Source organism: Elephas maximus, chromosome 1, assembly GCF_024166365.1.
Source record: "Elephas maximus indicus isolate mEleMax1 chromosome 1, mEleMax1 primary haplotype, whole genome shotgun sequence".
In the NCBI taxonomy this organism is placed as follows: domain Eukaryota; kingdom Metazoa; phylum Chordata; class Mammalia; order Proboscidea; family Elephantidae; genus Elephas; species Elephas maximus.
The window spans coordinates 142,893,764-142,906,158 of NC_064819.1; the positions used below are offsets into that span (position 1 = coordinate 142,893,764).

Below are 12,395 nucleotides of genomic sequence, written 5' to 3' on the forward strand. Positions count from 1 at the left end.
GTCATAACAACCATCATTCTAATTTAGCCTCTGAAATATTCTGTACATGGACAATCTCTTCAAAGTATAGAACTGGTAACAAGTATAGTAATAACTTATTTTACAAGTAGATTTTAAACCCAATATGATTTCAAAATTGACCAACTTTACCAAGGAAACATGAAGAAAGGTTTCCATGGTTTCAGAGAATCAATAGTGCCCTCTAAAGGAAATCCACATGAGGTACATTCAATATCCTGGCTTAATCAGTATTTACTGTGCCAGAATACCAGTCAATTGTAATTCACAGTATAGACTGGATCCAAAATTATAAAAGAATGCAGGCTAGCCCTAGTCATAAGTATCACAGATAGCTGTCTACACCAACTCTGCACTGGCTTGTAGACCAAAAAGACTATTCTTTTGCTTTTGCTCATTGTGAGCTGTTGTCACCATCCTTGTAGAAAGTTTGCAGAAAGGTAGACGTGAAGGTTCCTGAGTGGTGGACTGGACATTCTGGATTCTGAGATATGGGAGATTCAGAAACACATCCAAGTAGGTGTCTTGGGAAATTATGCTATGTTGAAGAAAAAACGTGTAGAACTGACTATGGAGAAAGGGGGCTGGGTAAAGGAAGTAAGCCTTGTCAGCTTTTAGTCCAGGGCTAACTCTGAAAGCCTGTATATTGGGAAGACAGCCAAATTTGCTGAATTAAAAAAGAACAGGCTGAAACACAAGAGAATTAAAAGAAAAAATGTGATACGAGACATTTATGGATTTTTATTATCTATCTAATTTCATCATTTATTCTCACATTTTTCTCTCTTCATTTTGCATGGTACACAGAGAACAATCCACAAACTGCTTGATAACGTTACAAGAAATGATGGGTAAAAACTTATATTGTTACTATCAATTAGGAGCGGGGTAAATCTTGGAGATTAATATCTGCCTTAGAGACATAAAAAGTCAATAAGTACAGATGGTTGTTAATCCCAGACATAAATTGCTGCAGCAGAGTAACTGTCACAATGAGACGGTTGGAAGTGGTTTCATTTCTTCCGTTACCAAAATTACAGACACAGAGCACTTTTAAAGATTTTTCCCTTCAGAGTTCAAGTCCAGGTCTATCAGACAATAAAGATCACAGGTTAGGTGGTAAGTTAGCACATATACCCGTAGTGTGCCTGACAGCTTACCCTGCACATTCAAATATATCACTTTGCCTAAGTCTTGCAATAACTTTGTGAGGCAGGCGAGCAACTATTATTCTAGCAGAGCAAGAAAAATATTTCATGGAGCGTGAGTAGGATTATGTGGGGAAATTAATTTTCCAATATTCATTTTTTTCTAGTTGTTGATAGGATTCATGAAACACTTGAAGACGTATTGGGTTAAAAATTTATGGAAATAAAAATTCTGCTCTGGTGATACTGCTGCAGTCAGCAGAACTGTTCCCCAGCTTCTGGGACAATCCAGGTTAAATGACACGTTTCAGCAGAGACAGCTGTGGTTAGTAGAGCAAGGTGATAGCAGTGCACCATCTTAGACATGACACATTAGTCTGAAGAAATCTGAAAATCATGGCAAATAGAGTCATTCTTAGCAAATTCCTCAAAGGAAGACCAAAACTAAAAGTGTCATCCCAGCAGCAGGAGTGCAGGAGGAGCTGCTGGGAGCAGTTGGCTCAGTTACACCACTCCCTCGACTCACAGGCCTCCTAGGATGCATTTTTAACTTCACAGGCTAGAGTTAAAAGAAAGGGCTTTTAAATGTTCATTTAGGTTTTTCTTCCAAATGACTCTTAGAAAAGATAGATCCCAGAAAGTATAGAAAGTATAGATTCCTTTAAATCTCTAGGGCAGGAGGTAACACAAAAATCCCCCCTTCTGTGATTTATTCTTTTTAGCTAAAAGGCTATTTTAAAGTATGTGCCCAAAACACACTTCTAAGGAGTTTTTCACCACCACAGCTTGGCACAGTGGCTGGCTGGGCAGGAATCATAGAGCTCTTTAGGTCTTGACTGCCCCACCTTCTGTGTGCGGTGGGAAGTATGTGGCCATTTTCCAGCATTTTCAGAATTCTCTTCTGGAACCAAGGCCCAACTTCAGAAAATAAAAAAAAAAAAGGCTCTTGATGAAGTTTGTAGCCCTTGGGTCTTCTGGATGGATGTTCAATTAAGTCTCTGGCCTGGGCAACACAGACACAGTGTAGTTACAGCTGAGTGTCAGAGCTGTCTGCCTTCAGTGCCTTGGCTATTAGCACTCCCAGTAGCCAGGGGAGGGGGCTGCTGTATTTCTTCTGCTCCCCAGAACTACTGAATCTTATCACTGTCACAATCTCGCTCCACTTAACCTGTTACTAGTATTATAATTACTACATTGCACTGTATGGCTGTCAGTACTTGAACCCATAGACATTTGGCATAGACAGCAACTCCATAAGGTAAACATTATTATCCTCATTTTGCTGCTAGGAAAGCTAAGGGAGAAGTTAAGTGATTCGGCCTGAGGACACAGCTACCGAAGAACCTTCAGATCCCACCCCTTATGCAATGCTCTTTCCTTTATGGCACTTATCCACTCTCCTTTTGGTCCTGTGTGTTAATGAGGCAATTTGAAAAAAGTAACTGACACCACTAACACCAATAGAAGATAAGAAGTATTCCCTTATGCTGTCCTCTCTAATGTCCTTCTGGAGAGGATATCTTAAAATGGTCACTGGCTTCATAGGAATTTTAGGGTAGAAGGGACATAGTTTTCTTGTGGCTTTTAAGGGTGGTAAGGATAGTAAATAAATGTGTATCTTTTAAGGTGTCTCATACACGATGTTTGGAAAAACATCCATAGACTCTTTTGACTGTTCATAAAAACTGCCCGAGATAATAGGATTCTACTATGATATGCTGGGATGGGGCAGAGAGTCTTTGGGTGCTAGATCAATCAGATAAAGGAAAGTGACCTATACTTATGAAACCCTCTCTCCAGAACTTTGTAATTACTCAATTATGGGATCATTTATGATGTTTCTTGTGGAAAAGTGGGGGGAACTATTCTCACAAATTTTATTTTTATTTTACTAGATTTGAGCAGCATTTTGATGACTAGAACAGTGGGAGCCCTGGAAAACAGTTTTGAAGCACCATGAGCTAGACAAGAAAAGCCCACAGCACTCAGTGGGATTGCTTACCTACACAAGCCTTGTTCTAGAATATTCATGGTAAACAGAATTGCTTACTGGGCTTCTGGTAAAGAGAAAGAAAATAAATTCTAAGGAATATTTTTGGAGTCTTACTCATACAGGGTCAATCACTGGAAGCATTTGACTTCCATTAGATTATTTAATCCCAGTAGTTCTACCAATCAGGAAAGCATAATTTTCCTGAGTTCTAGACACTGGGAAGTTCAGACTTATTTAACCCTATGGTTCTGGATGCAGTGAGGTGGAGGCAACTTTCCTCCAGTTTGGGGCATTTTTCTACCAGAAATTACCGAGTTCAGGCCATGGTCACGCCTTCCTTCCAAGACCACTCATTAAAGGTTAAAGGTAAATGCCTTAAGTCTAAAGATTTGGACTTTAACCAGTGAACCAATGTTGTAATTGTAATTGTTAATTCTGATTCTCTGGTTCTAAATGAACATCTTGAGATCTTACTTGCAACGCTTTGCCATGACTACCTTGCAATAAACTAAAAGAGTTTATGGAAGACAAATCTGAGCATTTCATTATTAAAATTAAATCATACAAGACACTACCAAAAACAAAACTGTACTGAAAGCATAAAATAAAACAAGGAATAGACAAGTATTATGAGAAAATGCAAACCACAGAGAAGTCGGTAGTCTTAATCCAAAAAAAAAAAAAAACCAAACCCATTGCCATCAAGTAGATTCCGACTCATAGCAACCCTATAGTACAGAGTAGAACTGCCCCATGCAGTTTCTAAGGAATGCCTGGTGGATTTGAACTGCCGACCTTTTGGTTAGCAGCCATAGCACTTAACCACTATACCACCAGGGTTTCCAGTGGTCTTGATAGCAACACCAAAATAAAATCCAAGGTAAAAACAAATTAGGAGGTGGAGCCAAGATGGCGGACTAGGCAGACGCTACCTCGGATTCCTCTTACAACAAAGACATGGAAAAACAAGGGAATCGATCACATACATAACAGTCTACGAACCCTGAACAACAAACACAGATTTAGAGACGGAGAACGACCTAATATGAGCCAGCGCACCAGTCAGGTACGGCACAAGCACAGAGAGCTGCTCCACCCCCCTGAACTAACCCCGGGAGGGGGACCAGCCGGTTCCGCGGGCGGCGTGGGACGGAGCCGGTACGAGAAGTCCCTGGGAGGCAGTGACTGGTCTTGGAACGGGGAGAGCAGCATCCCAGCCAGGGAACCGTCCCCCAGGGATTTGGACTGGGCGCAGGTACGGCATAAACATGGAGAGCTGCTCCACCCCCCTGAACTAACCCCAGGAAGGGGCCCAGCTGGGTCGCGCGGGCGGCATGGGACGCAGCCGGTAGGAGAAGTCCCTGGGAGGCAGTGACTAGTATTGGAGCGGGCACAACAGCGTCCCAGCCGGGACACTCGGTCACGGCACAAGCACGGGGAGCTGCTCCACCCATCGGAACTAACCCTGGGAGGGGGCCCAACTGGTTCGCGAAGGCAGCACGGCCACGCGGCTGGAGGGACGAGAAGTCCCCAGGAGGCAGCGACTGATTTTGGAGTCGAGAGTGCACCGTCCCAGTAGGGGAGCCTTGACGCTGGGCGTGGGGCTGGAAGCGGAGGATCTGACCGTGACTCCAGCGGGCCAGACCCCCCGGGGGGCAATCTCCACACAGCCAGCACACATAGGCGACGCACGCCACGGGAATCTCAGATATAATAGTCATTCCAAGCAAGACAAGCAACTCTGGCTATATTCTGAGGTGCTACTCTCCTATCTCTCTGTTCCCTCCCCCACCCTCCCCAGGCGGCTTCATTAACATCCGAATAGCCTGAGCCAGAGGGAGAACTCTGATAGGGATCTGACTGCATTTTTTTTTTAGCGGATTTTCTGGAAAAACTAGTTTCCCAGTGATGGCTAGGAGACAACAATCCATATCAAACCACTTAAAGAAGCAGACCATGACAGCTTCTCCAACCCCCCAAACAAAAGAATCAAAATCTTTCCCTAATGAAGATACAATCCCGGAATTATCAGATACAGAATATAAAAGACTAATTTACAGAATGCTTAAAGATATCACAAATGGAATTAGGATAACTGCAGAAAAAGCCAAGGAACACACCAATAAAACTGTTGAAGAACTCAAAAAGATTATTCAAGAACATAGTGGAAAAATTAATAAGTTGCAAGAATCCATAGAGAGACAGCATGTAGAAATCCAAAAGATTAACAATAAAATTACAGAATTAGACAACGCAATAGGAAGTCAGAGGAGCAGACTCGAGCAATTAGACTGCAGACTGGGACATCTGGAGGACCGGGGAATCAACACCAACATAGCTGAAAAAAAATCAGATAAAAGAATTTTAAAAAATGAAGAAACCCTAAGAATCATGTGGGACTCTATCAAGAAGGATAACCTGCGGGTGACTGGAGTCCCAGAACTGGGAGGGGGGACAGAAAACAGAGAAAATAGTTGAAGAACTCCTGACAGAAAACTTCCCTGACATCATGAAAGACGAAAGGATATCTATCCAAGATGCTCATCGAACCCCATTTAAGACTGATCCAAAAAGAAAAACACCAAGACATATTATCATCAAACTCACCAAAACCAAAGATAAACAGAAAATTTTAAAAGCAGCCAGGGAGAAAAGAAAGGTTTCCTTCAAGGGAGAATCAATAAGAATAAGTTCAGACTACTCAGCAGAAACCATGCAGGCAAGAAGGGAATGGGACGACATATACAGAACACTGAAGGAGAAAAACTGCCAGCCAAGGATCATATATCCAGCAAAACTCTCTCTGAAATATGAAGGCGAAATTAAGATATTTACAGATAAACACAAGTTTAGAGAATTTGCAAAAACCAAACCAAAGCTACAAGAAATACTAAAGGATATTGTTTGGTCAGAGAACCAATAATATCAGATATCAGCACAACACAAGGTCACAAAACAGAACGTCCTGATATCAACTCAAATAGGGAAATCACAAAAACAAACAAATTAAGATTAATTAAAAAAAAAATACACATAACAGGGAATCATGGAAGTCAATAGGTAAAAGATCACAATAATCAAAAAGAGGGACTAAATACAGGAGACATTGAACTCCCAGATGTAGAGTGATACAAGGCGATACAGAACAATACAAGTTAGGTTTTTACTTAGAAAAATAGGGGTAAATAATAAGGTAACCACAAAAAGGTATAACAACTCTATAACTCAAGATAAAAGCCAAGAAAAACATAACGACTCAACTAACATAAAGTCAAACACTATGAAAATGAGGATCTCACAATTTACTAAGAAAAACGCCTCAGCGCAAAAAAGTAAATGGAAAAATGAAATTGTCAACAACACACATAAAAAGGCATCAAAATGACAGCACTAAAAACTTATTTATCTATAATTACCCTGAATGTAAATGGACTAAATGCACCAATAAAGAGACAGAGAGTCACAGACTGGATAAAGAAACACGATCCATCTATATGCTGCCTACAAGAGACACACCTTAGACTTAGAGACACAAACAAACTAAAATTCAAAGGATGGAAAAAAATATATCAAGCAAACAATAAGCAAAAAAGAAGAGGAGTAGCAATATTAATTTCTGACAAAATAGACTTTAGACTTAAATCCACCACAAAGGATAAAGAAGGACACTATATAATGATAAAAGGGACAATTGATCAGGAAGACATAACCATATTAAATATTTATGCACCCAATAACAGGGCTGCAAGATACATAAATTTTAACAGAATTGAAAAGTGAGATAGACACCTCCACAATTATAGTAGGAGACTTCAACACACCACTTTCGGAGAAGGACAGGACATCCAGTAAGAACCTCAATAGAGACACGGAAGACTTGCTTACAACAATCAACCAACTTGACCTCATTGACTTATACAGAACTCTCCACCCAACTGCTGCAAAATATACTTTTTTTTCTAGCGCACATGGAACATTCTCTAGAATAGACGACATATTAGGTCATAAAACAAACCTTTGCAGAGTCCAAAACATCGAAATATTACAAAGCATCTTCTCAGACCACAAGGCAATAAAACTAGAGATCAATAACAGAAAAACTAGGGAAAAGAAATCAAATACTTGGAAAATGAACAATACCTTCCTGAAAAAAGACTGGGTTATAGAAGACATCAAGGAGGGAATAAGAAAATTCATAGAAAGCAACGAGAATGAAAATACTTCCTATCAAAACCTCTGGGACACAGCAAAAGCAGTGCTCAGGGGCCAATTTATATCGATAAATGCACACATACAAAAAGAAGAAAGAGACAAAATCAGAGAACTGTCCGTACAACTTGAACAAATAGAAAGTGAGCAACAAAAGAATCCATCAGGCACCAGAAGAAAACAAATAATAAAAATTAGAGCTGAAATAAATGAATTAGAGAACAGAAAAACAATTGAAAGAATTAACAAAGCCAAAAGCTGGTTCTTTGGAAAAATTAACAAAATTGATAAACCATTGGCTAGACTGACTAAAGAAATACAGGAAAGGAAACAAATAACCCGAATAAGAAACGAGAAGGACCACATCACAACAGAACCAAATCAAATTAAAAGAATCATTTTAGATTATTATGAAAAATTGTACTCTAACAAATTTGAAAACCTAGAAGAAATGGATGAATTCCTGGAAAAACACTACCTACCTAAACTAACACATTCAGAAGTAGAACAACTAAATAGACCCATAACAAAAAAAGAGATTGAAACGGTAATCAAAAAACTCCCAACAAAAAAAAGCCCTGGCCCGGACGGCTTCACTGCAGAGTTCTACCAAACTTTCAGAGAAGAGTTAACACCACTACTTCTGAAGGTATTCCAAAGCATAGAAAATGACGGAATACTACCCAACTCATTCTATGAAGCCACCATCTCCCTGATACCAAAACCAGGTAAAGACATTACAAAAAAAGAAAATTATAGACCTATAGCCCTCATGAACATAGATGCAAAAATCCTCAACAAAATTCTAGCCAATAGAATCCAACAACACATCAAAAAAAAATTCACCCTGATCAAGTGGGATTTATACCAGGTATGCAAGGCTGGTTTAATATCAGAAAAACCATTAATGTAATCCATCACATAAATAAAACAAAAGACAAAAACCACATGATCTTATCAATTGATGCAGAAAAGGCATTTGACAAAGTCCAACACCCATTTATGATAAAAACTCTCAGCAAAATAGGAATTGAAGGAAAATTCCTCAACATAATAAAGGGCATCTATGCAAAGCCAACAGCCAATATCACTCTAAATGGAGAGAACCTGAAAGCATTTCCCTTGAGAACGGGAACCAGACAAGGATGCCCTTTATCACCACTCTTATTCAACATCGTGCTGGAAGTCCTAGCCAGGGCAATTAGGCTAGACAAAGAAATAAAAGGTATCCGGATTGGCAAGGAAGAAGTAAAGTTATCACTATTTGCAGATGACATGATTATATACACAGAAAACCCTAAGGAATCCTCCAGAAAACTACTGAAACTAATAGAAGAGTTTGGCAGAGTCTCAGGTTATAAAATAAACATACAAAAATCACTTGGATTCCTCTACATCAACAAAAAGAACACCGAAGAGGAAATCACCAAATCAATACCATTCACAGTAGTCCCCAAGAAGATAAGATACTTAGGAATAAATCTTACCAAGGATGTAAAAGACCTATACAAAGAAAACTACAAAGCTCTACTACAAGAAATTCAAAAGGACATACTTAAGTGGAAAAACATACCTTGCTCATGGATAGGAAGACTTAACATAGTAAAAATGTCTATTCTACCAAAAGCCATCTATACATTTAACGCACTTCCGATCCAAATTCCAATGTCATATTTTAAGGGGATAGAGAAACAAATCACCAATTTCATATGGAAGAGAAAGAAGCCCCGGATAAGCAAAGCACTACTGAAAAAGAAGAAGAAAGTGGGAGGCCTCACTTTACCTGATTTCAGAACCTATTATACAGCCACAGTAGTCAAAACAGCCTGGTACCGGTACAACAACAGGCACATAGACCAATGGAACAGACTTGAGAACCCAGACATAGATCCATCCACGTATGAGCAGCTGATATTTGACAAAGGACCAGTGTCAATTAACTGGGGAAAAGATAGCCTTTTTAACAAATGGTGCTGGCATAACTGGATATCCATTTGCAAAAAAATGAAACAGGACCCATACCTTACACCATGCACAAAAAGTAACTCCAAGTGGATCAAAGACCTAGACATAAAGACTATAACGATAAAGATCATGGAAGAAAAAATTGGGACAACCCTAGGAGCCCTAATACAAGGCATAAACAGAATACAAAACATTACCAAAAATGATGAAGAGAAACCCGATAACTGGGAGCTCCTAAAAATCAAACACCTATGCTCAACTAAAGACTTCACCAAAAGAGTAAGAAGACCACCTACAGACTGGGAAAGAATTTTCAGCTATGACATCTCCGACCAGCGCCTGATCTCTGAAATCTACATGACTCTGTCAAAACTCAACCACAAAAAGACAAACAACCCAATCAAAAAGTGGGCAAAGGATATGAACACACATTTCACTAAAGAAGATATTCAGGCAGCCAACAGATACATGAGAAAATGCTCTCGATCATTAGCCATTAGAGAAATGCAAGTTAAAACTACGATGAGATTCCATCTCACACCAGCAAGGCTGGCTTTAATCCAAAAAACACAAAATAATAAATGTTGGAGAGGCTACGGAGAGATTGGAACTCTTATACACTGCTGGTGGGAATGTAAAATGGTACAACCACTTTGGAAATCTATCTGGCGTTATCTTAAACAGTTAGAAATAGAACTACCATACAACCCAGAAATCCCACTCATCAGAATATACCCTAGAGATACAAGAGCCTTCATACAAACAGATATATGCACACCCATGTTTACTGCAGCTCTGTTTACAATAGCAAAAAGCTGGAAGCAACCAAGGTGTCCATCAACGGATGAATGGGTAAATAAATTGTGGTATATTCACACAATGGAATACTACGCATCGATAAAGAACAGTGACAAATCTCTGAAACATTTCATAACGTGGAGGAACCTGGAAGGCATTATGCTGAGCGAAATGAGTCAGAGGCAAAAGGACAAATATTGTATAAGACCACTATTATAAGATCTTGAGAAATAGTAAACCTGAGAAGAACACATACTTTTGTGGTTACGAGGTGGGGAGGGAGGGAGGGTGGGAGAGGGTTTTTTATTGATTAATCAGTAGATAAGAACTGCTTTAGGTGAAGGGAAAGACAACACTCAATACATGGAAGGTCAGCTCAATTGGACTGGACCAAAAGCAAAGAAGTTTCCGGGATAAAATGAATGCTTCAAAGGTCAGTGGAGCAAGGGCGGGGGTCTGGGGAACATGGTTTGAGGGGACTTCTAAGTCAATTGGCAATATAATTCTATTATGAAATCATTCTGCATCCCACTTTGAAATGTGGTGTCTGGGGTCTTAAATGCTAACAAGCGGCCATCTGAGATGCATCAATTGGTCTCAACCCACCTGGAGCAAAGGAAAATGAAGAACACCAAGGCCACACGACAACTAAGAGCCCAAGAGACAGAAAGGGCCACATGAACCAGAGACCTACATCATCCTGAGACCAGAAGAACTAGTTGGTGCCCGGCCACAATCGATGACTGCCCTGACAGGGAGCACAGCAGAGGACCCCTGAGGGAGCAGGAGATCAGTGGGATGCAGACCCCAAATTCTCATAAAAAGACCAAACTTAATGGTCTGACTGAGACTAGAGGAATCCCGGTGGCCATGGTCCCCAGACCTTCTGTTGGCACAGGACAGGAACCATCCCCGAAGACAACTCATCAGACATGAAAGGGACTGGTCAGTGGGTGGGAGAGAGACGCTGATGAAGAGTGAGCTAATTATATCAGGTGGACACTTGAGATTGTGTTGGCAACTCTTGTCTGGAGGGGGGATGGGAGGATAGAGAGAGAGGGAAGCTGGCAAAATTGTCACGAAAGGAGAGACTGAAAGGGCTGACTCAAGAGGGGGAGACCAAGTGGGAGTAGGGAGTGAGATGTATGTAAACTTATATGTGACAGACTGATTGGATTTGTAAACGTTCACTTGAAGCTTAATAAAAGTTAATAAAAAAAAAAAAATGCTACCAACTTAAAAAAAAAAAAAAAAACAACAAATTAACTGGAACAAAAAACGAAAAGCAAACCAGTTTCCATGCCTAGCCGTTGAGTCAATTCCAACTCATGGTAACGCCATGTGTGCAGAGTAGAACTACACTCCACAGGGTTTTCAATGCTGTGAACTTTCAGAAGCAGATCTAAAGGCCTCTTTTCTGAGGTGTCTCTGGATGGCTCGGACTATCAATCTTTTGGTTAATAGTGAACGCTTAACTGTTTGTGCTACCCAGAGACTCCAATTGGAACAAAGGGGAGATCTTTTTTGTTGCTAAAAAGGACCCAGTAATGACAAAAAAGAGAGAGGTACTATTTTATCCCTCTTCCTGAGTACCTTTCTCCCTTAAAATAAGAACTTGCTCACCCCTCAGAAGTATTAAGGACCAAGCCTCCAAAGAGCTTCCTTTTGTCTCTCATTTGTACCTTTCACACCCTTTGCTGTAGAGTCGATGCCGACTCATAGTGACCCTATAGGACAGAGTAGAACTGCCCCAAAGGGTTTCCAAGGAATGGCTGCTGGATTTGAACTGCCAACCTTTTGGTTAGCAGCTGGGCTCTCAACCACTGCGCCACCATGGCTCCATGTACCTTTCATGGGGTGACTTACTTGATCAGTGAAATTAGAGAATGATCATTGAGTGCTTCCTTTGGCAGTACATATATTAAAATTGGAACGATTCAGAGAAGATTAGCATGGCCCCTGTGCAAGGATGACACACAAATTTGTGAAGCATTCCATATTTTTGTGGGATTCTATCAAGAGGAATAACCTACGAGTGACTGAAGTACCAGAACGGGGGGGATAATAGAGAATACAGAGAGATTTGTTGGAAGAAAACTTCCCTGATATCATGAAAGATGAGAAGGTATCTATGCAAGATGCTCATCAAACCCCACACAAGGTAGATCCCAAAAGAAAGTCCCCAAGATGTATAATGAAACTTGCCAAGACCAAAGAAAGAATTTTAAGAGTGGCTAGGGATAAAAAAAAAAAAAGACAACTAC

General features: G+C 40.3%; 1 non-coding gene across 1 annotated transcript; it reads left to right on the forward strand.

Annotated features, from left to right (window-relative positions):
* The first annotated feature begins 12,028 nt into the window (after positions 1-12,028).
* LOC126058099 (U6 spliceosomal RNA) lies at positions 12,029-12,135 on the forward strand. Its single transcript, XR_007513091.1, has one exon. It is a non-coding gene; the product is annotated as a U6 spliceosomal RNA (small nuclear RNA).
* The last annotated feature ends 260 nt before the right edge of the window (positions 12,136-12,395 follow it).